Source organism: Coturnix japonica, chromosome 9, assembly GCF_054131305.1.
Source record: "Coturnix japonica strain WE chromosome 9, WE-NBRP24, whole genome shotgun sequence".
NCBI classification, from domain to species: domain Eukaryota; kingdom Metazoa; phylum Chordata; class Aves; order Galliformes; family Phasianidae; genus Coturnix; species Coturnix japonica.
Genome location: NC_140671.1, coordinates 19,518,701 through 19,546,086, shown reverse-complemented (window position 1 = coordinate 19,546,086; position 27,386 = coordinate 19,518,701). Strand labels below are relative to the sequence as shown.

The window sequence follows — 27,386 nt, the reverse complement described above, 5'->3', positions numbered from 1 at the left end:
GTCAAACAGAGAAACACCAATATAGTTACATATAGCTGCATCAATTTATTGCCCGAAAGCCAGACTTTTATAGGAGACAGACAAGGGTGTCCAAAAATCACACACGCTAATTGGAGGAAAGCTACTGCAATAACAACCCTATAACCCCCCTTCAAAGCCACGAGCCATTCATTCTTTTCCTAGAGATGTCCTTTGTTCTCATGCTGTTTATCCTGCTCCGCAGCTGCTGCTCTGTGAACTCCTTATCTCAATCCATGGCTGCTGCTCTGTAAAATTCTTCTTGTATTACAACACACCACGTTCTGTTTCTGTCTAGCTGTATGCAGGAATTTCTGTCCAGAAGGGTGCTGGAGAAATAGTATCAAAAGCTCTACTGAAATCCTCAAGGATTACATCAACTGCCTTCCCTTGTTCAGCTCAATGGATAAAGGTGTCATAAAAAGACCTGAAATTAAATAGGACCTTCCCCTCTGTATCTTGTGTTGTCTGTGACCTGTCCTTCAGTTGTTTTTCCATAACTCCCACCATCATTTTCTCCATAATTTTACCAAGCACTGTAGTGAGACTGACAGGTCCATAGTTGCCCGTGTCATCTTTCTTGCTCTTCCTTACAATGAGACAACATTTGCCAGCTTCCTGTCAACAGGTATGACCCTAGATTTATTAGATGCCATTGAAATGCGAGCCCAGAGCATGCTAAAGTGTCATCAGTGCAAGAACGTAGATGTGCCATAGCTTTGCAATGCCTTGAAATCCAGACTATGCCACAGATGGAGCAGAGAGGAAGATCTGCCTCTTCTGTTCTGAGCTCATCCTTTTGATAAGCTGAATATCACTACATACTCCATGGGGTCAGGTGCAAAAGACACAATGGGTGCCCTAAGCACGTGGCTGAGGTGGTATTTAGGATGGCCAAGAATACCTCCCTTCTGGCCCTCAGCTGATGCTCCAGAAGGAGGTGTCTATCTCATAGATTTTCCGTCACAGTTTACAAGCACTAGCACAAAACTAGGATCACCCAAGGCATCTTGGGCATCACTGAGAGACTGTGTATGAGTAGTGCAGTCCCTGTGGAATAAAAACCAAGGATTCAGATGAGGGACTCACACACAGACACCTCACTGTGCACATCTGAACTCAGCTAGGTGAACTTGTAGCTCCTGTGGTTCTTTGAAAAACTGATCCCAATTCAGCCCCAGGGTTTCCATCTGAGGATGAGATGCCTAACGCTAGAATAAGGATGGGATGGTCTGTTGATAACAGGACAAATGGAAACGGATTTAAATTAAAAAGGGGAGACATAGGTTAGATGTGAGGAACCTATATTTTTACACAGCAACACTGGAAAAAGTTGCCCTCAGAGGCTGTGCATGCCCAATGGATGGGATCCTGGGTTTACTCTGGGTTTACCCTCACGTCAGTCCATGTTTCTACTCATACTTTTGTCTAGGTGAACTCTCACTTTACTCAAGGTTTTACTCACAGTTTACCATCAGGGAGTGTGATCGGGAGATGGGCTGGTGGAGTGACTTGCTGGCATCCCCGAGGGAAGGCTGCCAGGCAGATACCCCCAGATAAGTGGTTGACTCCCTGCCCTGTCACAGTCAGACAGACCTGACTGATGAGAAGGGTTGGAAGAGAGTCCCAACTCAACATCACAGGAGCTCCCCCATGCCTGCCTAGCCCTCGACCCCTGATCCATCTAAGCAACAGGTTTGACACTCTGAAATCTGAAGGAGATAAGAATGGGGAGGCAATGGAGGATCTGCCTAGGAGGAAACCTAATGCAAGGCAGTCACTACCAAGCCTTGTGACTTCCTCTGCCATGAAAGAAAGAAGGGTGGCCGTGGTGGGTGACTCCCTTCTCAGAGGAATAGAGGGCCCCATTTGCAGACTGGACCCCAGTTGTCAGTAAGTCTGCTGCCTTCTTGGTTTCAGGTCAGGGACATAATGAGGAAACTCCCAATGCTGGTTAGGTCCACTGATTATTTTCCACTACTCATAGTTTAGGTGGGCAGTGATGAAATTTCTTAGATAAGACTACAAACTATAAAAAGAGATTTCAGGAATTTAGGCCATTTAGTTCACAAAGTGGGAGATCAAGTGATTTTTTGTTCTATACCTTCAGTGGCAGTGAGGGACACAGAGCAGGCTTGGAAAGCAAAGCAATGAACAATTGTCTCAGAGGTTGGTACTGAGCCAGAAACTTTGAGTTCTTTGATCACAGGACAGTTTACTTGGCCCATGGTCTGTTATCCATGAATGGAACCCAACTGTCTCAAAGGGGGAAGTGAATCCTAGCATAGACGGTAGCGGGGCTTATCGAAAGAGCTTTAAACTAGCTACGATGGGGGAGTGGACAAAACAGGGCTTACCAGAGATAAGCCTAGGGAAATGCTGTTTGAGCTGGGAGAGAGGCAGATGCCTCAGCTGAAGTGCGTCTACACCAACGCACGCAGCTTGGTCAACAAGCAAGAGGAGCTGGAAGCAACTGTGCATCTGACAAACCATGACCTAGTTGCTATTACCGACCCATGGTGGGACCACTGCCATGACTGGAGTGCTGTGATGGATGGTTACAAGCTCTTCAGAAGGGATAGAGGAGGAAGGAAGGGTGGTGGTGTGGCCCTTTATATTAAAGAGAGTTTTGATGTTGAAGAGCTTGGGCTTCAGAATGAAGTGCATGTTTGTAAGGATCGGGGGAAAGGCCTGTAAGTGTGACATCTTGCTAAAGGTTTCTTATAGACCGCCTAATTGATGGGTGAGGCATTCTATGAGCAGCTTACTGAAGTCGCAAGATTGCCAGCACTCATTTTCTTGGGAGACTACAACTTCTCTGATATATGCTGGGAATATAATAAATAGCAGAGGAATCAGTCCAAGAGGTTTATAGATTGCATGCAAGACAGCTTCCTTACACAGCTGGTATGAAGTCCTACCAGGGGTGGTTCCTTGCTAGACCTGCTCTTCACTAACAGTGAAGGACTGGTAGGAGTTGAGAAGGTTGGGGACTGTCTTGGGCAGAGTGGCCATGAAATGGTAGAATTCTCTATTCTTGGAGATGTCAGAAGGGTGACTAGCAAAACTACTATCCTGAACTTCTAGAGGGCGGACTTTGACCTGTTCAGGACACTTGTAGCACAGGTCCCTTGGGAGTCGCTCCTTATGGGTAAAGGGGTCCAGGAAGCCTGGACACTCCTCAAGATGGAAATCTTAAAGGCACGAAATCAGGCTGTCCCTGAATGCCATAAGGTGAGCCATAGGGGAAGAAGACCAGTGCAGATGAACTGGGGAAAACTATTGAGACTCAGGAAGAAAAAGAGAATCTCCGTCCTCTGGAAGAAGGGGCTGGGTACTTGGGGAGATTACAAGGAAGTTGCTAAGGCATGCAGGGAGGAAGTTAGGAAGGCACATTAATTCCCTGTCCCTTAATCCATGCCCAGAGCTTCTCAGCCATGTCACTGCCAACTGTAAGCTCCATGCAGAGTTCAAGTGGGACACAGAGGGCACAGCCTTCTGCTGGGTGGATGCAAGTGTTGGTGGAACCAGATGGGACAAAGCCCTCCCACCATGCCCTCCTGGGAAAATGGCCACCCCAAGAATGGCAGTCTGCCTCCTCCATGACCCCATCTGAAATGCTCCTGCACTGATTGATTATAGGGCTTTAAACCAGGTCCAAATGGGGAAGGGTGGGGAATTGGATGTGACAGAGAAGGGCTGAGGGATATTGTTGCTGTTGGAGATTGAATGGAAAGCCTCTGAGTTGTTCTATAGGATTGTGTGAGGATTCCTCAGAGAAAGTCTTGTTGCCAATACCCCGTCCTAAATCTTACTGTGTACCCTCTGGGGGTAACCCCAACCTACTGCTGCCCTAAAGTGCCTGTAGACCAGTGCGGGTAGCATGGGAAATAAACGGGACAAATCAAGAGAAAACCACAGAGCTTTTCCTTTCATGCAGGCTGCTGATTCTGAGCAAGGCCCTGAACATCAGTACCACAGTGTAGATGCAAGACCCAGACAGGCTAAATCAAAGCATGCTTCTGGAAGGGGATGCTTTCTGAAGAATCCTTACACTAATGAGAGGACCACAAACATTCACTCAGCGAACTCCAAATCTCTGTGCCTTTGCAGGCCTAGGGTCTTGTTTGGTTCACAGAGACACGGTGGGTTGATTCTCAGCTCTGTACTGTAGCAAATGGGGTACAGATTCTGCATGACGGATGGGCAAGGAAGAAGAGAAAAGGCTGCTGCCATCCATGAGAGGGCACTGAGCTCTGCCTGGGGATGGCAGAGGAGCCAGCTGAGAACTGATGGAAAGGGCTCAGAGAGGAGAGCGGCAGATTCTGTTCCTTGCTTCCTGATCAGGAAGAACAAGAAGAGGGGACAGGCAGGAATCTGAGTTACAGCTGGGATGGAATTGTTTTCTTCAGACTGTCTGCTGTGGTGCAGTGTTTTGGTTCTAGGAGAAAACCATTGATAACACTCTGATGTTTACAGCTGCTGCTAAGCAGTGTTGTACAGAGCCAAGGCCATGGTCAGTGGAGGGCACATGGAGCTGGGAGGGAACAGAGTGAGGACAGCTGACTGATAGTGGCCAAAGGGACGTTCCCTATCAGCTGACAGCAAGCAGAAATTGTATTGAAAGGGGTGGGAGTTCATCTCAGTCTCTTCACTGCTCAGGGCCCAGCTGAGCATCAGTCTGGTGGTGCTGAGCAAGTGCTTGTGCATCAGTTGTTACATACGATTCTATATCAACGGATATATAGTGATTACTATTACTCCTCTCCTTTTATCTCTCTTAGTAAACTGCTTTGTTACAACCCAGAAGTTGTACTCTTTTTCCCAGTTCTCATCCCCATCCCACTGGGAATTGGGCAGTGCACAAAGCACTGTGAGCTGCTGAGCCACATGTTGGGTTCAACAACCACAGTCATTTTGGTGCCTGATGTGAGGCTCCAAGGGTTGTGGTAACAGCACATCTGTCCAGAGTGGACAGGGCTTTGTGGGAGTTGGAGATGTGCAGGCCATGGTGCTGATAGTTTCCCTATTTGTGAAGCTTGCTGAGTCTTCTCATGAAGCTGCATTTCACAGCTCCTTGCTTGCTGCTTGTTTTCCCTGCTGCATCATTTGTCAACTCTGGATGCTGGATTAGGGTATTTATTTTGCTATGCTGTTTGACCTTGGTTTGTACCACGATAAAATTGGCAAAGTGAAGTTTTGTGCACATTCAGCTCTTTGGACATCTTTGGGTTTTGGAAGTAATATTGTTGGTATGATTAGGAATTACACATTTTACACTGTCGTCTCTGGGAGACCAGGGGTATTCAAGGAGAGACTGGATATTGTGTTGAGGGACATGGTTAAGTGGGAGCTATTGGTAATAGGTGAACGGTTGGATTGGATGATCTTTCAGGCCTTTTCCAGCCTTGGTGATTCTATGATTCTAGGATTGAGGTTAAACAATTATTCAGGAATATCAGTGAGAGATCTGCCCCAAGGTGAGAAGGCTCTGCATGGCAGGGGGTGTGGGACAGTCTGGGCAGCTGCCTGGAGTGGTGGGCACCCCCAGGGCTTTGGAACTTCATCTCCGAGCAACTGCAGGATCCTGAGAAACTGGTAGAATATTGGAGACAGGCCTGCTGTGGCACTGGTAATCCTAAAAAGGCCCAAATGACTGCAGTGTGCCAGGGCCTGGCCCACACCTACTGAGCTGTGTTCAACACTATTCAGCATCTTCAAGGGGAAGAGAGCTGGATCTGCTGACATTGCTGCAGCCTCTGCAACTCCTGGCACAGTCCCTGCAATAGCTCCAAGTTTTTGCTACACATCCTGCAGTTGCTCCAAGCTCTGGACAGATCCCACTGTCACTCCACCCCTCATAAGGAGCTCTGCGGTCACTTATGCTACAGGTCCTGTAGCTGTTCCAAGTATTGAGATAAGAAAATTAAGCAAACCACTGAGTGCTGCTGTAGAGACGACGGGACTGCTGTGAGACACACAAGACCTTCAGGCCTGTAGAAATGAGAGGACTCGAATCCTCTGTGCACTGTATCAGTGTAAAGAGAGGAGGAATGAAAAGAACTAGTTGTGCTTCTATCTGTGGCTGTACCTTCCCCAAATCCAGACAAAGTTGGATAAGAGAAGAGCTAAGGAAAAGCGTATTTTGAATGCTATTTATTTATCTCTTAACCTATTCGGGGAATCTGGTTCCATGTTTACATGAGCTCTTGGAGTGAGAAAATGGATAGTAGGTGTGAAAGAAGTGAAACAAATTTTTATTTATAAGTTCAATAACATTTTTTTGCACGTTGCTATATCTCACATAATCAATCAATCAAAGATGCATAAAAGATGAAGAACCATCACTGGGAATCATGCGATGAAGATGTGCACTTTATTGAAGCGGGAATAGTGAGTATTGCAACACCTTACTGAGAGCGTGCTTGATCTCCCTGTTCCTCATGCTGTAGATAATAGGGTTCAGTGTTGGAGGAACCACTGAGTACAGAAGTGCCACTGTCAGATCCAGGAGTGGGGAGGGAATGGAGGGGGGCTTCAGGTAGGCAAAAGCACCAGTGCTGAGAAACAGGGAGACCACGGCCAGGTGAGGGAGGCACGTGGAGAAGGCTTTGCGCCGTCCCTGCTCAGAGGGCATCCTCAGCACAGCCACGAAGATCTGCACATAGGACACAACTATGAAAACATAGCAGCCTACGTCTAAACTGATAGTAAAAATGAGAAACACAACTTCCCTGAGATTTGATTCTGAGCAGGAGAGCTTGAGGATCTGGGGAATTTCACAGAAAAACTGGTTGACAACATTGCCTTGGCAGAGAGGCAGTGAAAACGTACTGGCAGTGTGCAGCAGGGAATTGAGAACCCCAGTGCCCCAGGCAGCTGCTGCCATGGTGGCACAAGCTCTGCTGTCCATCAAGGTCCCGTAGTGCAGGGGCTTGCAGATGGCAACATAGCGGTCATAGGACATGATGGTGAGAAGGGAATACTCTGCTGACATGAAGAAGGAAAAGAAAAAGAGCTGTGCAGCACAACCTGTGTAGGAGATGGCCCTGGTGTCCCAGAGGGCGTTGGGCATGGCTTTGGGGAGAGTGGTGGAGATGCAGCCCAGGTCGAGGAGGGCCAGGTTGAGGAGGAAGAAGTACATGGGGGTGTGCAGGCGGCGGTCGCAGGCTACGGCTGTGCTGATGAGGCCGTTGCCCAGGAGGGCAGCCAGGTAGATGCCCAGGAAGAGCCAGAAGTGCAGGAGCTGCAGCTGCCGCGTGTCTGCCAACGGCAGCAGGAGGAACTCACTGATGGAGCTGCTGTTGGGCATCTGCTGTTGTTGGGCTTGGAGTCCTGCTCAGAGTGCAGAAGATAATGACAAGTCCAGACCATTCTCAGAGGCACTACTCCTGCTATACTATGAAATGTTTTAATTCTCCTACAACAGTGTACATTTAGCACCATTACTTGCATTTAATTTCATGTAGATCAGCATTCCTTAAGCAGAAGCAGCATATGGAGCTCTAACCTTCCTCTTATTTTCTTATCCCTTCTCCCTGGATATTTTCATCTGTTTCATGTCTCATATCTTTACCCCAAGTGCTCTTAGAGCCCCCTACCCGAGCTTCTGTGGCATTCAGTTTCAGTTAGAAAATGCTGCCTGTTTGTAGGATAAGTGAATTATTCATGCCTACAGAAAATGAAGATAATTCCATCCTTCGAGAAAGGGGAGACTGAAAGCACATCATGTGTGAGTGTTCACAAAACAAGCAATTGATTGATGAAAAATTCTCAGAACTCTTATTGCCCCTTTTAGATTTCTGACTCCAAACCTCTTTGCCTCAGAACAGGAAATGGAAACCCCCTGCCTTGGCTCTCCTCTTGCAAAGTGCCCTCAGAAACATTCAGTTGTGCAGTGGAGCTGTGATCCCCTGCCCCAGGCAGCAGCTGTGGCAGCACAAGCCCTGCCGGGGGCTCCTTACCCCACACGTCTCCCCGCAGCGCCCTGGGCAGCTCCCCGGGCAGGCTGAGTGCTGAGCCTGGCAGGCGGCAGAGTCCCATACCCGGCACACAGCCCCTGGGGCACAGCAGGGTCCCTGCTCTGCAGGACAGCCCTGGGCACCCGTCTCAGCTGGAGCAGAAAGCTTTTTCCACAGTAAAGAAACATGCAGTGCCTGCAGTCAGATCTCCTATGGGATGTCCCAGTTATAGTTACCCCTTAATTAAAAGCAGCTCATGGTCAGCTGTGAGACTTACCTTGTCATGGTCTGTGAGCAATGCTCCTGCAGTGAGTTCACAGCCCGCTCACACCACACACATCCTGCAAGCTCTCTCCAATTTCTCTCCTCTCCTTCTGTCACCTGCAGGCTGTGCTGTGCACGAGATCTGCTCCTGGGCACAGCTGTCTCTCTGCAGCTCTGCCCACTTTTATGAGCTCCCTGTGTCCCAGGAACCTGGACAAGCAAGCAGCAGATTATGTCATTTTTATCCTTCCCACTCATTTCCCCTGACATGTCCCTGGGTCCTCATGGCCAACAGCTCCTGAAAGACAACAGCATCATGACTGTGCTTTGAAATCCACTCAATTAACCACCACATGTCCAGTGGTCAGTGACTGATTGGAGACATATGGGGAGTGCTCCCAGAGATCGTTTGATGAAACAATAAGGGCAACCAGACAAGGAAGGTGAGGTTTGGACTTTCCCTGTGCAGGGCAGTGATCCAGCTGAGGCAGCGCAGGAGTCTCATCCCTTGACAGAAATCCTGGAGCTGAAATGGGATTCGGCTCCCCACAGAACCACAGGAGCTGGGATTTCTCTGGTTCAGTTCAGAAGTGCACAAGGAGTTGCCTGCATGTGAGCTCCTGCTCTGAGTCCTCGGTCCTTCAGCTGGGAGGCAGCAGCTCACACACAGACACTGGGTGATGCCCAAGGTGCCTGGGCTGCTCCTGATGTTTGCAAGTGCTTGTAAACCGTGTGGGATATCCCTGAGATAGACACCTCCTTCCTGGGCATCAGCTGAGGGCCAGAGAGGGGATAGCACCGGCTGTCCGGTGAATTCACTCACAGCTACAAGAGCAGCACAGGGCCTTCAGCAAAGCCATGCCCATGGTGTGTCCGTGCTGCTACGTCACCTCCAAGACCCACGATCGGTCTAATGTTTGTGTGCCACCTTCTGCACACTGATTCTATAGATGAGCTATCCAGTCAGGCAATGTCCAGTGATGCTTTTCAATTAGGATATTTACTTCTGTGCTTTTGCACTAATGCAAACACCAACACACAAGAAGCTAGAAATCTTGGTAGAGCTGCAGGCCTGAGCTCCTGTTTGGACCATGGGGACACAGTTTAATGGTTTCCACAACTGCACTGTAGCACAAGGGGGATACCGAGTCTTTAGGATGGATGGGCGAGGAGACAAAGAAGGGCGACTGCCCTCTGTGAGAGTGCACTGAGCTCTGCCTGGGGATGGAAGAGCAGACAGGTCAGAGCTAATGGAAATGGCAAACAGAGGAGACCATCAGTGTCTTTTCCTGTCTTCCTGATCAGGGAGAGTAAATGGAAGGTGCCCTCTGCAGACAGATGGGAATCTGATGTTGTCTGTCCCTTGTCCCATTTGGTGGCCTTTGTCACTCCATTATCTGTGGCAGGGACAGCACAGCAGGGCATGTGGCATCCAGCAGATCCATGGAGAGCACAGATGGCAGCTTCTTGACCAAGCAGTGGAGGAACCAAAGAGGAGAGGTGCTCTGCTGGATCTCATACTCTCCGGCATGGAAGGACTTGTGGGAACTGTGAAGGTGAAAGGGGCATCAGGCCATGTGCAAGATGCAAATGTATCTCTTTTAATTTATTTATTTATTTTGAGGCTGTAAGCTTAATAGTTGATCATAAATGTCAATAAAACTGAAACAAATAATTGAAGACAAAGATGGAAATCAATGAAAATGTGTTAACCCTTCTCAACATGAAAAATTCTCATGAGTCTTGTTCCATTTTAAGTTGTAAATATGAATCTTTGAGGTGATTTGATGTCTTTTTTTTTCTTTTACTGAAACTACAATGTTTTCCAGAACTGTGTTCGCTGGACACAAATGCCTTCAGGTTCAGAGACACAGACAGCGGTGCCAGTGCCAATGCCCTGTGACTGTAGCCTGGTGCCCAGCACTACTCTTCCCTGCTGCCTATTTGATGTGCCTCATCCTCCAAGTTTTTTCAGCTCTCCTAAAGAAATGGCCATGGTTAAGGGCATGTTTTCAGCAGGCCATTTGGGCACACACTACTCCCACTGCCCTCCAGATTTCTCTATCCCTTGCTCTTTGTTCAGTCAGATACCTCCCAATTATCTGTCTGATTTCTGACTTTCAGGTGGATTACTGGAATTTGTTCCATCTCCCCAAAGTCTGATGGAATGTGTTGTCAACTCCTTCACTGTGATTTGATCTATCCCTTCCTATCTATTCTTTTTCTTTTTCTTCTTATACTTTTTCTTTTTCTCAATCACTGTCTCTTTTTTATTAAGGCACGAAGTCTGAAAGATGTTCATTAATGTCAGTAAAAGTGAAAAACAGAGTTGGAGACAAAGATAGAAATCAATGAGAATGTGTTAACCCGTCTCAATGTGTGAAATACTCACAAGTCCTGATCAGTTTTAAGTTGATACCTCTCAACTACCTGGCTGATCTATCCCAGGAAGATTACAGACTCTCAGAGTCTGATGGCCTCTGTTGTCAACTACTTCACTGTGATTCAATCTATCCTATCCTACCTCAGAATAAATCATTTCTTTTAAAAATATTCCATATGAAAGACAAACTTCAATAGATGCCGCTTGAACATGGCATGCAGTTGATCACTGTGTTTTACTGTTCATTCAATTGCATCACCTTTCTTTCCATTTGCTGGCCAGATAAAAAAGAGAAATCTTTCCTTTTCCATGTGTAGCTGGTTCTCTGAGGAAAGCCAGTGGGAGTTGGTGCAAAGCAGTTTTAACACTGAGCGGATGAATGCAGAGGAGAAGAGTGATGTGAAGAAAAGTGATGCAAGTCCCATAGGTCCATTGTGAGCAGAAATTGGGTGGGGAGGTTGAGAAGGACCTTTGTCAACACAGTAACAGTACAGAACTCATTGGGACATCCTGGATTGGTATCAGTTGCACAGTGCTGCTTTAATGTCTTCTTTAAACCCAACTATAAATAAATAGACAATAAATTTATACTGGATTCTTTAAGCTCTCTCCAGATATCCCTCCTTTTTGCTGAACAAGTTCTGATAACCTGAAGAAGATAACAAGATGGCATAAGGCACAGGAGATTCTTTAGGTTATAATGGTCCCAGGGTGCATTTGATGCTGAGTTCATCAGCCTCTAGTGCAGAGAGAAGTTTGCACAAAGTGCTCAACAAGACAAAGTCAGAAGTAACAGTGAAGTTTCTTGGAGTATTAATGGGCCCGCTGAGGGCCATTACCAAGTAAGCTTCCCAAGGGACTTGTTAGAGAAGATAACTGGAAGCCATGACTACAGGCAGGCAAAGGCACTGGCATGCTAAGAAACCTCTCCTTTGCCTTACGAAGCAGACAGGTCAAGCCCTGATTGCAAGACCAGTGGTAGAGAGGTCCTGTATGTCATGTTGGCTCTGGGCATTTCCTGGGGCAATGTGTTGGAATTTTGTATGATGTTAAATGAAAGACATGGGGACAGAAGATCCCAGGCTCTACATGTGGTGCAAGGACGCTGTGAGGTTCATGTCCCATATGAGACCTATGTTTCATTGCAGGATGTGAGCAGGGATGTGAGAAGGGCCCAGTCTGAACAAGCAGCCAATCCCTGTGAAACTCTGAACTTCAGATCTCTCGGTTTCAGTGCCCTCCTTTGCACATTCTCCCAGAGTTTGAAGTCCTTTATGTTCTGTGGTGCCCAGAACATAGTGAGGCAGTAGCAATGCAGAGCAGAGGGACAACCCTTTCCCTCACCCAGCTGGCAATAAGTTGCTTCATGCACTCCAGGGGACTGTTGTCTTTCCTGGCTGCCTTGGCACACTGCTGACTCACATTCAGTGTGATGCTGACCAGCACCCCAACCCTTTCCAGTCAGAATCCTCTCCAGTGTCCCATATCCAGTCAGTGTGTATGTCCAGCATTGCCCCTACCAAGGTGCACAATCAGGCACTTGTTCTTGTTATACTTTATGCACTTGGTGCTTAGTACCAACTGGTACCCACTTCTCTGACTTGTCCACATCTCTCTGCAAGTCCTCTCCACCCTCAGTGGAGGCAACAGCACCTCCTCATCTGGTCTCATCAGCAAACTTGCTCAGAACGTCTTCTAGTCCTGCATTCAAGTCATCTGCATAAACATGAAAGGAAAGTGGCCCCAAAATGGAACCCTGGGGACCCCGACAGTGACCATCTACCAGCCTGATGGAAAAAACTGACTATAATCCTTTGGGACTGACCTACTGGCCAACTGCTCACCCACCACATTGTGTTTCTGTCTAGCCATATGCAGAACATTCTGTCCAGAAGGTTGTTGTGAGAAACAGTATCAAAATCTCCACTGAAATCCTCAAGGATTACATCAACTGGCTTCCCTTGGTCAACTAAACGGATAACTGTGTCACAAAATGAGCTTAAATTAAACAGGACCTTCGCCTCACAAACTTGTGTTGGCTGCGACCAATGACAGAATTGTCCTTCAGCTGTTTTTCCATAACTCCCACCATCATTTTCTCCATAATTTTACCAGGCTCTGGACTGACAGGTCCATAATTGCCCTGCGGTCTGGTAGGGTGTTGCTCTCATGTCAGTGCAGGTAAACTCACTTTAACCTTTTTTCTTCTGTAAATGCTTCCTCTGTTTGTATGCTCAGATACACTTCCACATTCCCTCAAGTACACTTCCATATATCATTAACAATTACAATTTCTTATACCATCAAAACTGTTTGTCAAACAGTACAGTTCTTCAGTTCACATAAACTCCCTTAATACAGTCTGTATTCTTCAGTTATAAACACTGTGCCACAGAACCAGCACTGATTGAACCACCTCCCTCACACACTTCCTCGCAAGCAGTACATAGTATTACATAAATGTGTTGACATTCATTGGTTGGGTGGAATGTACACCTCTCCTCAGGACAATCTTACTAATCTACAGAGTACAAACTCCTGTCTTCTTACATACAAGCAGAAAGTACTTATGAGTGGACAGACAACACAGTCTTTCACTTTGTCCGTGTCTGGCCATTTCCCTCACAGGAGGAAGGAAACATGGATCGGGACTCGGCACTCACCCTGCAGCTGTTCTGTGTCTCACTCACACCACACTCACTCTGACATTTAGATCAAAAACCATGGTTTATTCATACTACACAATGCTGACAACGTTTTCTAGCTGGAATCTTAATAACACTCATACTCTGGTCGACCAGTTGCAAACGTTAATGTTTTTCCCAGAGTCGGCTTGACACACGGTACCAAACACTTAAAGCAGATGATAATATTGAACATACAACCTATAACCCCCGTGATTACAACTTGGAGAACCCAGGCTACCATTTGACAGGCTATCCACTATATCCCATACCCGTAGGAGAGACCAACCTAGGTCCCTCCTATTGTCACCCACCTGGGAGAGAGTACTTGTTCTTGTTTCCATTCATATGACATACAGTTCCCTTTCATAGGAACTCACCCAAGGAGTCTTCCTACCCAGCTGGCAACCAAAGCCATGAGCTCACCTCCCTGGGAGCAGCACGTATGGCTGTAAACTGTGTAGGATGTCTCCTCAAGACATATGGGCTCCACTTACCATACACATACCTGGTCCACCTATGGGTGGTCCTTGTCTGTCCCTGCAGTGATCAGGTGAGGAAGGGAGTCCTTCAGAGAAATCTCAGGGTGCGCCAAAAGTGTCTCCCTCTCAGCTGGTCCTGCAGCGAACAGAGCTGGTCCCACCTGGGCCGCCAAATTGACTACAGGAATTGAACTCTATAACCTCTATAACTGATACAGTCTCCCATGACATCCTTATAACAAAGCTGAGGAAGTATGTGATAGGTGATTGGACAGTGAAGTGGGTCGAGAACTGGCTGACTGGCAGAGTGCAGAGGGTTGTCGTTGGCGGTGCAGTGTCTGGCTGAGGGCCTGTAACGAGCGGCGTCCCCCAGGGGTCTGTGCTGGGTCCGGTCTTGTTCAACATCTTCATCAATGACCACCCTCAGCAAGTTTGCTGATGACACGAAGTTGGGAGGATTGGCTGACACGCCTGAAGGCTGTGCTGCCATTCAGCGAGACCTGGACAGGCTGGAGAGCTGGGCAGTAAGACACCGGATGAGGTTTAACAAAAGCAAGTGTAGAGTCTTGCACCTGGGTAGAAATAATTGCATGCACCAGTACAGGCTGGGGAAAGAGCTGCTGGAGAGGAGCTCTGCTGAGAGGGATCTGGGCGTCCTGGTGGACGACAGATTAACCATGAGCCAGCAGTGTGCCCTTGTAGCCAAAAAAGCCAATGGCATCCTGGGGTGCATTAAAAAGAGCGTGTCCAGCAGGTCGAAGGAGGTGATCCTCCCCCTCTACTCTGCCCTGGTGAGGCCTCATCTGGAATATTGTGTCCAGTTCTGGGCTCCCCAGTACAAAAAAGACAGGGATCTCTTGGAAAGAGTCCAGTGGAGGACCACAAAGATGGTGAAGGGCCTGGAGCATCTCCCCTATGAGGAGAGACTTAGGGAACTGGGTCTGTTTAGCCTTGAGAAAAGAAGGCTGAGAGGGGACCTGATCCAGGTCTATAAATATTTGAGGTGTGGGGGGCAAAGAGGTGAGGCCAGACTCTTTTCAGCAGTGTGTGGAGGAGGGACAAGGGGAAACAGACAGAAACTGCACCATAGGAAATTCTGCACTAATGTGTGCAATAACTTCTTTACGGTGAGAGTGACAGAGCACTGGAACAGGCTGCCTAGGGTGGTTGTGGAATCTCCTTCTCTGGAGATATTCAAGACCTGCCTGGATGCTGAGCTGTGCAACGTGGTGTAGGGAACCTGCTTTGGCAGGGGGCTGGACTCAGTGGTCTCTGGAGGTCCCTTCCAACCCCTACAATTCTGTGATTCTGTGAATATCATGGAGTTGTTTGGATGGGGAAAGACTACCCCTTTGAATGACCTTTTGTCAGGGCATGTCCTGGGATTCCTAGGATCCTCAAAATGCAGCACTGCTTCTGTCACTGAAAAATGGGGCCCTGTGTGGGACGGAGGGAGGGTCCATGAGTCCCTGGCCCACCTGACTGAGTATTTCCATGGTCTTCGCAAAGACATACTTACAACTTGAGAATGACAGTTAGCTGTGTTCATGGTGGCATGGCCACTTTTAATGGCCTTGAACTGTCTGAACATAACTGAAGAGGCTCAGGCTGATGCAAATCAGCTATTGAATGATAGTGTTGAAAAATTGGAAAGACAGGTGGCAGTTTTGATGGGAAAAAACCTAATTCAATCATTCTCCTATGGAAGATCAGTAACAACTGTCTGGAGGACCATGGGGGCCCTGTACAAGGGAATCTGTATAAAATGGACTCTGTAAATGAAGGCACTAAAAGGTCAGATTTTGAGGTTCCATTTGGACTAGATCTATTTGAGATCTGACTGATTGTAACCCAAAAATGAAAAAAAAAAAAAAAAAAAATGCAGGATAGGCTGGTGGGAGTGCCCTGACCAGTATCCAACCCCCCATACCCTGCTGCCCATAATACAGCAGCTGAACTGATGGATATAGTACAGTGGTTTAGACAGAAACCAAGAGAGCATGGCAGCATAGCTGCTCTGGTTATGGGACATGGAGGCAGAAAGCGCTGTGGTGAACGGACTGGAAATTTCAAAACTGACATCCATTACTACTAACCCTGCCCTCAGGCAAAGACTTTATGCTCTTGTCTGGAGGGCTTATCGCAATAAAGATTGGCGGATTTGCTGCGTAGACTGGTCAGAACTCAGATCTGCGTTGTGCTTCCTGCGGCACCAAACGCCCAACAGTGGCAGTTCCGTGTATTGGCCAGCAGGTGGCAGCAGAGACCACGGAAAGAACGTCTGCGGGACAGACCCTGGGGATCCGTTCTTTTGATTACAGGGGAAGAACACAAAGATGGAAGAGGAGGGAAGGGGGAAAAAAAAAGAAAAAAAAAAAAATCAAACCACAGCAAACAAATAAAAACTTCTCCAAACGTAGCAAACGTGAATGTCTGTCAATAAATTAATGAGTAATTAAATTGATATCCCTTTCCCGCCCCCCCCCAACTTCTGAGATGAAAAAAAAAACACTTCTTTTAGAAGAAAACAGAGTAGTAACAACTTCTGTACCTACATTCACCACTCTGAGATCCTGTCTGGGTCTCCCAAGGCTTGTAAATAACCACTGGGTCGGTTCTGATGTCGCGTGATTTGTTGTCAGTTCTCTCATGGTTCTCCGGTCAGTTCTCCGGTGCCAGGATCTGCCACAGGGCATTCTGACCACGGGCATCATGTTTCTACGCTGCCGCCTGCATTTAACAGGCAATGGGACTGCCCAGCATGTGCAAGGCAGCACCTCTTTCACACCACCAGAATGTTTAAGGCTGTTGGGATTGTTGTTAGCGTCCCATTAACACTGAGGCTAGAGATACCCTTAGGATTGACATTACTATTAGCATTACTTTGATGGTGCCCTATCTGGGTCATTTCCAGGGGATGTCAGGAGTAAGGCACAGTGTCAGGAGAAAAAGAACAGACTCTGTTACTTTATAAACGTGATAATAGAGAGAGTTCATTGGAAAAAATACAACTCTTAAATAATGCAAAGCATGCTTCTGATTGGATGCAGGCATCATCTGGGCTTTGATTAATATTACTCTTAAGGTAAAGATTATTGTTACCATAATTTTTTTTTTTTGGATTATGATCAGGGTTAAGGTTCCTTTTGCTACAAACTTCTAGCATCATTTTTGTTGTTGCATTTGGAGTTAGGGACGATTTTAGAATCAGGGTAAGGGTTAGGATTAGAGTTACATTGCTGGTTAATGCTGTTATCTTTACAGCTCCTGTGAGGGTTGGGGTCTGGGTCAGGTGTTTAAAAATGAAATGAAAAAAGAATTAAAAAAATATATTGAAAGCTTCAGATTTCCTTAATCTTTGTGGGAATCATATAATGTGCAACTCAGATCTACCTCTTCGTGCAGTGACTGCCTGTAAATTTGCTGGAGCCTAATATAATATGGCCTTGTGCTTTCCACTAACTCACCTTCATTTCATTTTCATTACATTTGCTTGGTAGTCAGATTTTGGTGTGTGGATATTTTAAAACAATCTAACTGACATTAGCAAAAAATTAAAAATAAAATTAAAAAAAATGCACAACAGCATCGTATCAATTTTTATAGATAAGATAAAGAAGAGCAGTTTCCCTTAGTTTTCTGTGCCTCTTTACTTTCTTACCCTCTCCCCTTGTGTGAGAAACTCTCAAAGTCAAAGATTTCTAGTTAGGCAAAGATGGCAGCGATAGCAGCAGTGCTTATTCATTACTGCAATACTGCGCGCACATCCCCTGTTGGCAAGGGAGAAACTGCACACCAGTCAGTGAAATCAATTCTGTTCTGTGCCCTAAACCCACTGCAGGTGATGCTCTCATGGCTCTCATTGGTTGAGCATCTCAGGCTCACAGACTCCTCGAGACTGTGGCTAGGATTCATTTCCATAGAAGGTCAATTACCAACCTCTTGTTTTTAGGTCTGCCTTGTACTTTTCTGCGGAGAGAGAAGGGCAATGTTTCCAAAAGTCAGTACATTCATTCTGTCCTGTGCTGGGCTCTACCCACCCTGTATTTATCTTGTGCTTGTCTCAATTCTCCCCATGTCAGAATGCCCCCAGTCTGAACTTAATTCTGTTCAGCAACTTTCTTGGTGGAAAAACTACTTATACAGCTGTTTTACAAGAGGGTTATACATTCAGTTAGGGCCTACACTATGTACTGAAAATACTGGAAACTTCCACTGCAAAAACACAATCTACCTCTCCCATCTGTGCAGCCTTGCAGACCCAGAGCATGCCAGGTTATTTCTGCTTTCATAGCATTTGCATGCTGTAGGGTGAGCACAAGGTTCTGCTGCTTGATTCTTCTGCAAGAGCTGCCTACCGGCAAATGGTTGCAGGGATGGAGGATGTGACAGAAAGCATTTGTCTCCACAAGAGCAGAGTTACATTCAGTGCAGAGTGTGAGAGTCAGGTTGGTGTGGAAAAGCACTGACACGCTGGGGATGATGCAGTGCTCACATGTCTAACACTCACAGACATTACTGTCAGAAGGATGGTGCTGTGTTGTGCTTCTACCTTTGGCAGCCCCTGGAGAAATGCTGTGGCACACAGAACACCTTTGTATTGCACTGAGTGCTGCCATGCAGCATGGATTTAACACACCAAATCCAGAGGAGCATGACTGCATCTAACTGCCCTGAGAAAAACTACTGTAGCTGAAGAGATGAGGAGGCAGCTGCTCATCTGCAGAACAAGCAGTACTGCCAGACATTGGGCCAGGTGAGCACCTCCTGCTGCAGCGTGATGATGACAGGGCTGGAGATGATCTGCAAAGCCAGCTTAAAAGTGGGAGACGTGAGTCAACATGGCAGGAGGACAGAGGTGTTAGGGAGCAGCCAAGGCATAAAAGAGTATCAGAAGGCTTTGAAAAGTATCACAAAGTGACAGCCAGGAAGACTGGGATATATCATGAGCAGCAACCTGGATGCTAGAGATTATTTGCTCCCATACAAACTGGTAGAGATCTTGCTGCAGACATCCCAAAGCCAGGCAAAATGGGAACCCAGAGCTCTGCCTGCACGAACCCCACAGCCATAGCATTGCAAGCTGAGCTGCCTTGCTGTTTGTTGCATTCATCCCAATCCCTGTGATTGAAGACTCAGAATGCAGTCGAGGCGATGACTGAGCATGAGAGTGACTTTATTCAATAAAAGACAGGAGGGCTTGAGAGGTCAAGGGTGAAGATGGGACTCCTCTTGTCAAGATGAGAGTGGCTCAGAGCTGGTGCTGCTGCCTGGTGCCTGGGACTGGCAGCCTGACTCTAAGTCCCCATCTAAGATGCTCAGCTTCACCTCACTGATGCTGCCCTGCTCCTGCATGGTGGTGCTGCTGCTGGGACACTCGGGCTGTGGTTGGGATGGGCAGCACTGCAAAGGCGCTGGGTCACAATCCAGGCAGGTGACTGCTGTGTCTGGCAGGCTCAGGTCAGGAGCTTCAGCAGAGCCAGGAGATATGAGAGCATGAACGTGGATGAGCCCCTTGTGTCCATCACTGTTACCATGTGGAAGGCTGTCATCCGAATTGCAGCGATTCATGCTTAATAAGAACTCTCCATTGATGGAAAGACACTGCTTGGTTTGGATCTTTGGGGTTGACAAGGGCTCGAATCACCTAGGAAGGCATAGAAACACAAGGGTTAGTTTCAAACATTTGCAAGTTGAATCATGAAAGGTTGTTGATACTTGGTAATAGAGTGGCGGCAGGAAGAAGCAAGTAGGCTTGAAGCAGCATAGCCACTGTCTTGAAAGTGATCCTCATTCAGGTCCAGCTCGTGTGTTGTTTCACTGTAATCTGCTTCTTTGGGTCTACCTAGTGGGCAGCAACACTCGAGCTGTTACTGATATCATTGAAAAGAACTGGAGACAATTGTTCTATTCCTAAGAGCTTCAAGGTGCCTAGAAGCACAAATAGAAACCAGCAGTATTTCATCACTTCACCAAAAGGAAGGTCAAACACCTGAGCTGTGAAGAGCAGTTACAGAACCTATGCATAAGATCACACCAGACATACTTTGTTCTAACAACAGTTATGGCACATAGTCCATTTCCTTCAATATTCCCAAAATGAAATGATGTGGAGCATTACAGGGAAAGAAACACTGCACACAGACACTATGACCCTGATTAGACTCAAGCAGCAGACTTAAAACAAGTCAGAGTTTTTGATTCCAGGATATTTCAGGACCTATCGTGTGAAATTCAGTTACACAACAGTGCCTAGGTGCCTGCGTTTCAAGCAACTTTCAGATCACAGCCATGTAAAATAAAAACAAATTCAGTGCAGAAATAGCAAGCCTGTACCTTAATACTCATGAGATTATCCATTTTTTACTGCATTCTGACTAAGTTCTAAAACTTGCTCATCCCAGTTCACTTCAACAAGTTCCACCAGTTCAAGCAATGCAGTTCTGAGATCCGGTGTATGTTAGGCAGATAGAATTGAACAGTGCAGAAATAATCTCTGACAGCTTTAAGAGCTCCGTTCTGCTTACAAACTCTCAGTCCAAAACTATTCAGTTTTAAGGAAATGAACACCTGAAGCAGTTGGATCATCTGCCATTTGCCGCATTCTGCTTCTTGGCATCATGATTAGCACAAAGGGTTTTCTGCTGTCCTGCAGAGATGGACAAAGTCCTGCTTACAAATGGACCAGGTTTCAGTGTACAGCAGAGTTTGTACCAGACTAACAAGCCACGTCATTCAATTCATGTGCTCAGGTTGTTATGCACTCCGAAAGGAAACAGAACTAACTGTTGGATTCTGAAGGCAATCTGTGGGGTCCTACATTACCTCCTGATTCTGGAAGAGGAAATTCTAATAGCAAATGCAGAACTTTGATCTTTGTAGACATGAGAAGAGCTGGCATTTAGGAACATTCATTTCAGGGAAATCAAATGATGTGTCTATATTTTTACTACAGATAGTATAGGGAGCAGCCAGTTGAAGAACCAGATACAAAAAAATCCAGCCCATTGGCAGGAAAATACTTCTCCTTAAATTCTGTATGCTATCATGGTACAGAATTAGGCTACAGTGCCACATAGGCCAACCAAGCGTAGAACCAAATCCACAAAATACTGGTAGACAAAGCAGCAAAAACAGGGACAATATTCAGCAGACTGTGCTGTGGCCTTTCTACCCACAGCTCAGCATGTTCTGCCATCCGAAAAGCAAGGCCTCTTGTCAAGCTCAGCTATTTCCCTTCTCAGTGTATTCTAGCACCACTGATACCCACTGGTATCCTCCTGTAGAGTGCCATCATATTGTCATCATCCAAAGTAAAAACCCACACAGCAGAGCATACAGCAGTACACCCACGCTCCAAATATCCGCCTGAAAAACAAAAAGACAAGCTTACAAACCTGAAGCACCTCAAATGGCTTCCTGACAGACTGGATTGTCTGCCCTTGCCAAAGCCCACATATAGCCCATGAAAAGCTGGCTCTTTCCCTCAGGAAATAAAACCTTATCGTCCCAGAGAAAGCATATAACCCTCATTCAATTGCCCTTTCACTCAGCTTAGAGCACTACTAAAACCAGCATCTTCACCTTAGCTCATCACACTGCTGCACTTCCTTTTACAAGGATTTCACTGGCAAAAATGAAATCAAAGCCGTCACAAGGGATTTAGCACAGTTACGTGTTACTGGCTACGAGAGCTGTCAGCACAGTCACCTGTCTGGTTTTGCTGCTGTTCGGTTCTCTTTATGTAGAGGCACAACAAGGTTCAGACACAGTGCAGTTCTCACTTTGACTGTAAAGAAAAAGGAGGCTTGAAAAGCAGCGTGTGGAAAACAAAGAAACAAGAATTAGAACAACAGTGGGGCCATGGCACTTGTAGGAATTGCTCCGCCTTTAACAGCGATTCAAGAAGTACGAGGGCATCCCAAACCAGACCAGTTTGGACAGATTAACAACTGCAAGTAGTGGGTTCCAAAATTCCAGACATGAAATCAAAGCTGGAAAAACTCTTCACATTTTCATCTCTCAATTTTTAGTACATTGTGCATTACAACGGAAACAATTCTTCACATACAACTTGGAAGCTAAAGACAAGTCTGACAAAACAGACTGCACAGAAATGATGGATAATTAACAGAGCAAATTGCTCTTTCAAACACTTAGTAATAGAAAGAGATCTCTGAAGCTGCTGTTCTGTAGAGCCCCAAAGCAGTCGCTTGAGGCAGTTCAGGATTAGCCTGAGACAAACCAGCCAGCTGTGAACTGAGACCAATTGCACTTTTCTAGTCTGTGGCCACTGACAGCTTCTGAGAGCTACCAAGCAATGCAACCTAGCAGAATTCAGAAGGGAAACCAAGAGAGCCTACCTGAGCTCCACTGCCTTTAAATGCTCTGTGGAGAGGGAAGGGAAAGAGGGGAAAACAAACACCGCTCTACATCCCTCTGAGCCAATAGACACTTTGCCCTGGATTAGCTCTGGTGCTGCATAAGCTGGGCTTCCACAGCATGTGTTCAGGCGGTAATCAAGGCCTGCCTGGAATAACACAAAAAATAGAGAGAAACGTTTGCTTTAACAGAGTTTATGTCTTCTGGTCATAACACTTGAGAAGCCTCAGAGGCTTCTTCTCCTGTGCATATTTTCATTCATCTTAGAGTTTGCTTTCATTCAATGTGACCTCTCTAGGCAAATATTGTCTAAGACCATGAGCATCACATAAATGTGCAGATCTCAAGCTGCTCACTTATCTAGTACCCTTCGCATGATGCTTTATTTTCCTCAGCTGATCATCTAGATTGTGTCTGTTGATTGTGCAACAACAGCCTGTTGATCTCGATTACCTGTGAGAGGCTCTAACTTTGGCCAGGAAAAATCATTTGAGGATAAGTAATTATCTGGGACTCAGTAAGTCTTCCCATGCTTTCATAACAGCCGAGATACACACACACACAAACTCGTGGAACCCCACTGCTTTGCACAATCATGCACTGATTTCCCAGCCAGTCCTCATAGGGTCTCTTACTTAGGACGGGAGTGTAGGGGAGCAGCCAGAAGCTGTTTGCATTCCCTGCTGTCTGCTGGGCAGCTTTGCTGGAGATGCTTGGGTTGCTTTGTTTTTCCTTGGAAGGTGGGAAGGAGCTTTGGGTTGGAGGCACATCCTGTGCCAGAGCATCCCAATGGCACGTGTGGGGCACTGATCTGCAGCAGATGAAGGGGAGGAGGTCCCAGCACAGCTCTGCACCATGCTCTGCCACACTGGGCAGCTTGTTCCTGGCTCAGCAGCGTCATCAGACAAGAAGCAGGGAAGGAAATCAAGGATGGGGGGTACCATCAAACGCAGTTAGTGCATGCCTGTGCAAGACAAACAGACCCAGAGCTTGCAGGTTGTTCCTGCTTTTGTAGCATTTGTGTGCTGTAGCTGAGCAAAAGGTTCTGCTGCTTGAATCTTCTTCTGCAAGAGCCACCTACCGGTAAATGTCTGCGGGGATGTAGTCGGTGTGCACGTCTGAAGCCATTTGAGAACCTAGTCGTTCTTGCTGCAGGACCCCTGTCTTCTGTTAAAAGCTGAACGGTCCCCAGAGCACCTGTTTCCATCAGCTACCACCATCCAAAGCAGCCAGCCTTCTTACAGTCACCTGGCCCAAACATCCCTTTTGCTCTACACTTGATTCCTGCAAGAGATGGGAGCTCGGCACGCACACCATCCTTCCAACACCCCATCCCTGCAGCAAGGGATCACAGCGCTGGCACAGCTGAAACAAAAAGGGTGTGCGAGTTTCCTGTTAGCACTCAGTGTGAACCAATCTACCACTGAGCAACACCGTGAGTCCCCACTCACCTCAGCACAGGTCAACCTGTAACCCCAACCTTCCCCTATCCATGTGCACACGCACACCCATTCACCACCCTGCCTGCTTTGCACACCCCCATGCACACTCTGCATCGTGTGCCCTCCTTTGCATTCACAGACGTGTGCAAACCATCCCTGGGAACACCTACGTGCCTACACCTTCCACAAACACCCCTTTGTGTGCACCTGTGTGCAACCCAACTCCTCAGCACACGCACGCGTTTGTGCCACCCTGTCCATGCACTCACCACGTGCCCTCCAGCAACCAAGGATTGCAGAGATGCTCCAGACTGTGCCAGAGATGGAATCTCAGAGTGCTGGGACATTATTGATCACTAAGGAAAACACTTGGAAGCATATTCAATCTGCAGAAGCTGTAATTACTGGGCACAGTTAGCTTTCCTATGGCTCAGCTGGAGGAGGCGGGTGCTCTCATACATCTGAGACACTCGCACAATGTTGGGATCATTCTGATGGAAACTATGTCTTCAGATATCATGGTTAAAACCATCCAAGATGATCATGCAGAGCCTTAGCTCTTGAGCAGCACTTCCTCCCCACCCTTCACTACTCCAAGCAGCTCCAACAAACTTCTCAGAAGAAATCCAGGCCAGCACAGACCTGGCAGACCAGAACCAAGTGCAGCTTGTGGGACGGCAGTGCCCACTCCTTGCTTCCACCCTGCTCCAGCAGGTTAAGGAGTCTGAGCCTCACTGGCCTTTGACAACTCAAGACTTTCAGCACCTCATGCCAACATTTCTCACTAAGATACACCTAAGGCATTGAATTCTCTTCTCACTACCTCCTCCCAGTCCTCCCCTAGGAACAGAAACAATTCAGATTCTACAGCAAACTACAGCATCTGCACTGCAAGAGCACACTGAACCACCTGCAACAATGAAACATGGTTTTGGAGAGTGGGTTTGAAAACACACCTTTAGACAGCTGTCTCCCTGTAGCCAAAAGGAAACCAAGAAGGAAAAGTCCAGCCTGAAACATGCCCATGCTACTAGCCCAGGTTTTTCACAGTCAATGCAGAATCCATCCTGTTCTTGAGGTAACAAACGACCAGTGAGTCTCCCGTTGCTCCACCCCTTCTCCTTCAAAGCCTGAAAAAGAAAGAATAAACAAGCAGAAGAAACCCAGACGTACCTTTCCACACACAGAGCAGAAAGTGGAACAGCAGTTGTCTCCTTCCTGAGACATGGTGGGGAGCATCCCAGAGGAAGCCCAAGTTCTTTGCTTCTCTCCACAGGGACTTCAAGCACTCTTGGCAAGAGCTGCTTTGGTTCTTTCTTCAATTGCTTCCATCACCAGAATCTCCTTTGGAAAAGGAACCCGAATGAAAGAATCAGCAAATGAAAAAGAATGAGCAATAGCCACTTTACCAGCTTTCTTCTGACACTCAATTTAGACTCTTGACTCAGGCAAGGTCTTAAAATCAACTGGTTACAAGAACTGTCCCAAAATATATCCAGCTTCTGTACAGCTGCCATTCTTTCTGACAGCGAGTGTAATCACAGAATCATAGAATGGCCCGGGTTGGAAGGGACCTCAAGGATCATGAAGATCAATCACCTCCCTGTCCCTGCTGGCCATCCCCTCTTCTGATGGAGCCCAGGGGACCATTTGCTCTCTGAGCTGCAAGAGCACGCTGATGGCTCACGTTCTGTTTTTCATCCACCAGGACCCCCAGGTCCTTCTCTGCGGGGCTTCTCTTAAGGACTGCTCCTCCCAGTCTGTAGAAATGCCTGGGATTCCTCCAGCCCAAGTGCAAAACCTTGCACTTTGCTGTGTTCAACCTCATTAGATTCACGTAGGCCAACCTCTCGGTTGAGCTCCCTCTGAATGGCATCCCTTCCTTCCACTGCGTCAGCCGCACCACTCAGCAAACAGCAGAAGGTGCACTCCATTGCATCATTGGTGTCTCTGATAACCATGTAAAAAAGCACTGGTCCCAAGACAGACTCCTGGATGACACCACTTGTTATCAGCCTCCACCTGGACATAGAACCATGAATCACCACCCTCTGTCTGTGGCCTTTCAACCAATCCCTTATCCACCAGGTGGTCCACCTGTCAAATCCACATCCCTCCAGTTTAGAGATAAGGATGTGGTGGAGGGCAATGTCAAAGATCTTGCTCAAGTCCAGGTCAATGACATCTGTTACCTTCCTTTTGTCCACAAATGCCGTCACTCCATCATAGAAGTCCACCAGACTGGTTAGGCATGGCCTTCCCCTGCTAAAGCCACGCTGCCTGTCTTGGATCACATGCTCATTTCTTATGTGATCAAGCATGTCTTTGAGGCAGATCTGTTCTTCACCATCTACATCAGTTACACATTTGAATCAAATAATTGGTGTTCCTGTCACCAAGAAAACCTCTTTGTCTTCTACTCCTGCTGCACTTCTGTGCTTTCATCAGAAGCAAAGGAAGAGACCACCTCCTAGATCCAAATTTTAAGAAACCAACACCCAATAGGTGTCATCTGAAGTAAAATAGCAGAGAAATTAAGATGACTCTTCTGCATCCAGCTTGGATCACTCCCTCACTCAGGCACACCACCATCAGATCAAGGAGATGCTGCCTTCAGCTTAGAGACTGTATGGGAAATCACAGCTTGAACCTCTGATTAATCAGCTGAGGCAAGTATTGGTTCAGCTGCGGGAGCACAGGTGAGAGTAATCTAGCTGTGCTCCCAGAAGGGGTGGACCTCGACTCAACCTCCTCTGAGACCTCATTTAAAGGCTGACCACCACTGAGACAGCATGTCTTAGAGATTGCTCCCTAGTTGAGGCTGCCTCAGCTTTCTAGTCAAGGTATCGATATTGGTGAGTTTCCCTTTGCTAATAACCTTAGGCTATTTACCACCATCTTGGTTAATATCTTTTTATTAACCACCCTTACAGAGACCATAAGGGTTTGGGCTTCCAAACTCTCAGCAAGCATTTGGATCAGCCAGCTTCCTGCCGAGGAGCCCCCTGCATCACTGCTGCCTATTCTGGTACCGGACCCGCAGATGCTTCAGAGCTCATTAGCATGGACTTCCTTCCTCCCCTCAGCAGCTGCTCCTGCACTCACCTTCATTCCTACTCAGATACCGGCCGCTTCCAGCACCAGCTGACCTGCAAGACACAGAAAGGAAAGGTGGGAGTCATGCAAACGCACAAGCCCAAGGCTGCGTCACCACCACACATGGCAGCCTCGGGAAGTCAGCTGAAACTACAGCCTTTGTCAGAATGGAAACAGGCACCGTCAATTAAGTGCGACCTCTGAACTCATTGCCACCATCAGAAATAGGCACTGAAATCGCTCACTTCACTGCAGCTGGTTAACTCCAAATTCTTTTGCTTTTGGGAAAATGCGGACACGGAATTGAAGGACACCAGAAAAACGACATCTACTTCATTGTAGGTGGTTAAGCTTGGAAGCAGGACTTGAGCAAGAAATGCTTCTCAGCTCCTTGAAAGGCACTAATCCTGACCTCTGCCACAGGTGGCTGAGTGACACAAAAGTTGAGCTGCCCATTCAGAAGCACATGGAGCAGGCCATGGAGCGGTTACATACCAACACATGAACAGGCACTTTCCCATTGGAAGGGAAATCCCTTCTCCCTGCCATGCCATGCCCACACCGCTCCTCAGGGCTGCACTGACAGCACAGACAGAATTGAAACATCTTTTGTCATCATTGTGGTTTTTCACAGACCCAGACAATGAGATACTGGGTTGCTGTGTGGGTTCCCA

General features: G+C 47.1%; 1 long non-coding RNA gene across 1 annotated transcript; it reads right to left on the bottom strand.

The window, feature by feature from the left end:
* Positions 1 to 19,000: 19,000 nt before the first annotated feature.
* On the bottom strand, positions 19,001 to 25,012 carry LOC146759750 (uncharacterized). Its single transcript, XR_014931918.1, has 3 exons — positions 24,790 to 25,012; positions 22,156 to 22,322; positions 19,001 to 19,439 (listed from the first exon to the last, which is right to left on the bottom strand). It is a non-coding gene; the product is annotated as an uncharacterized LOC146759750 (long non-coding RNA).
* Positions 25,013 to 27,386: the final 2,374 nt, after the last annotated feature.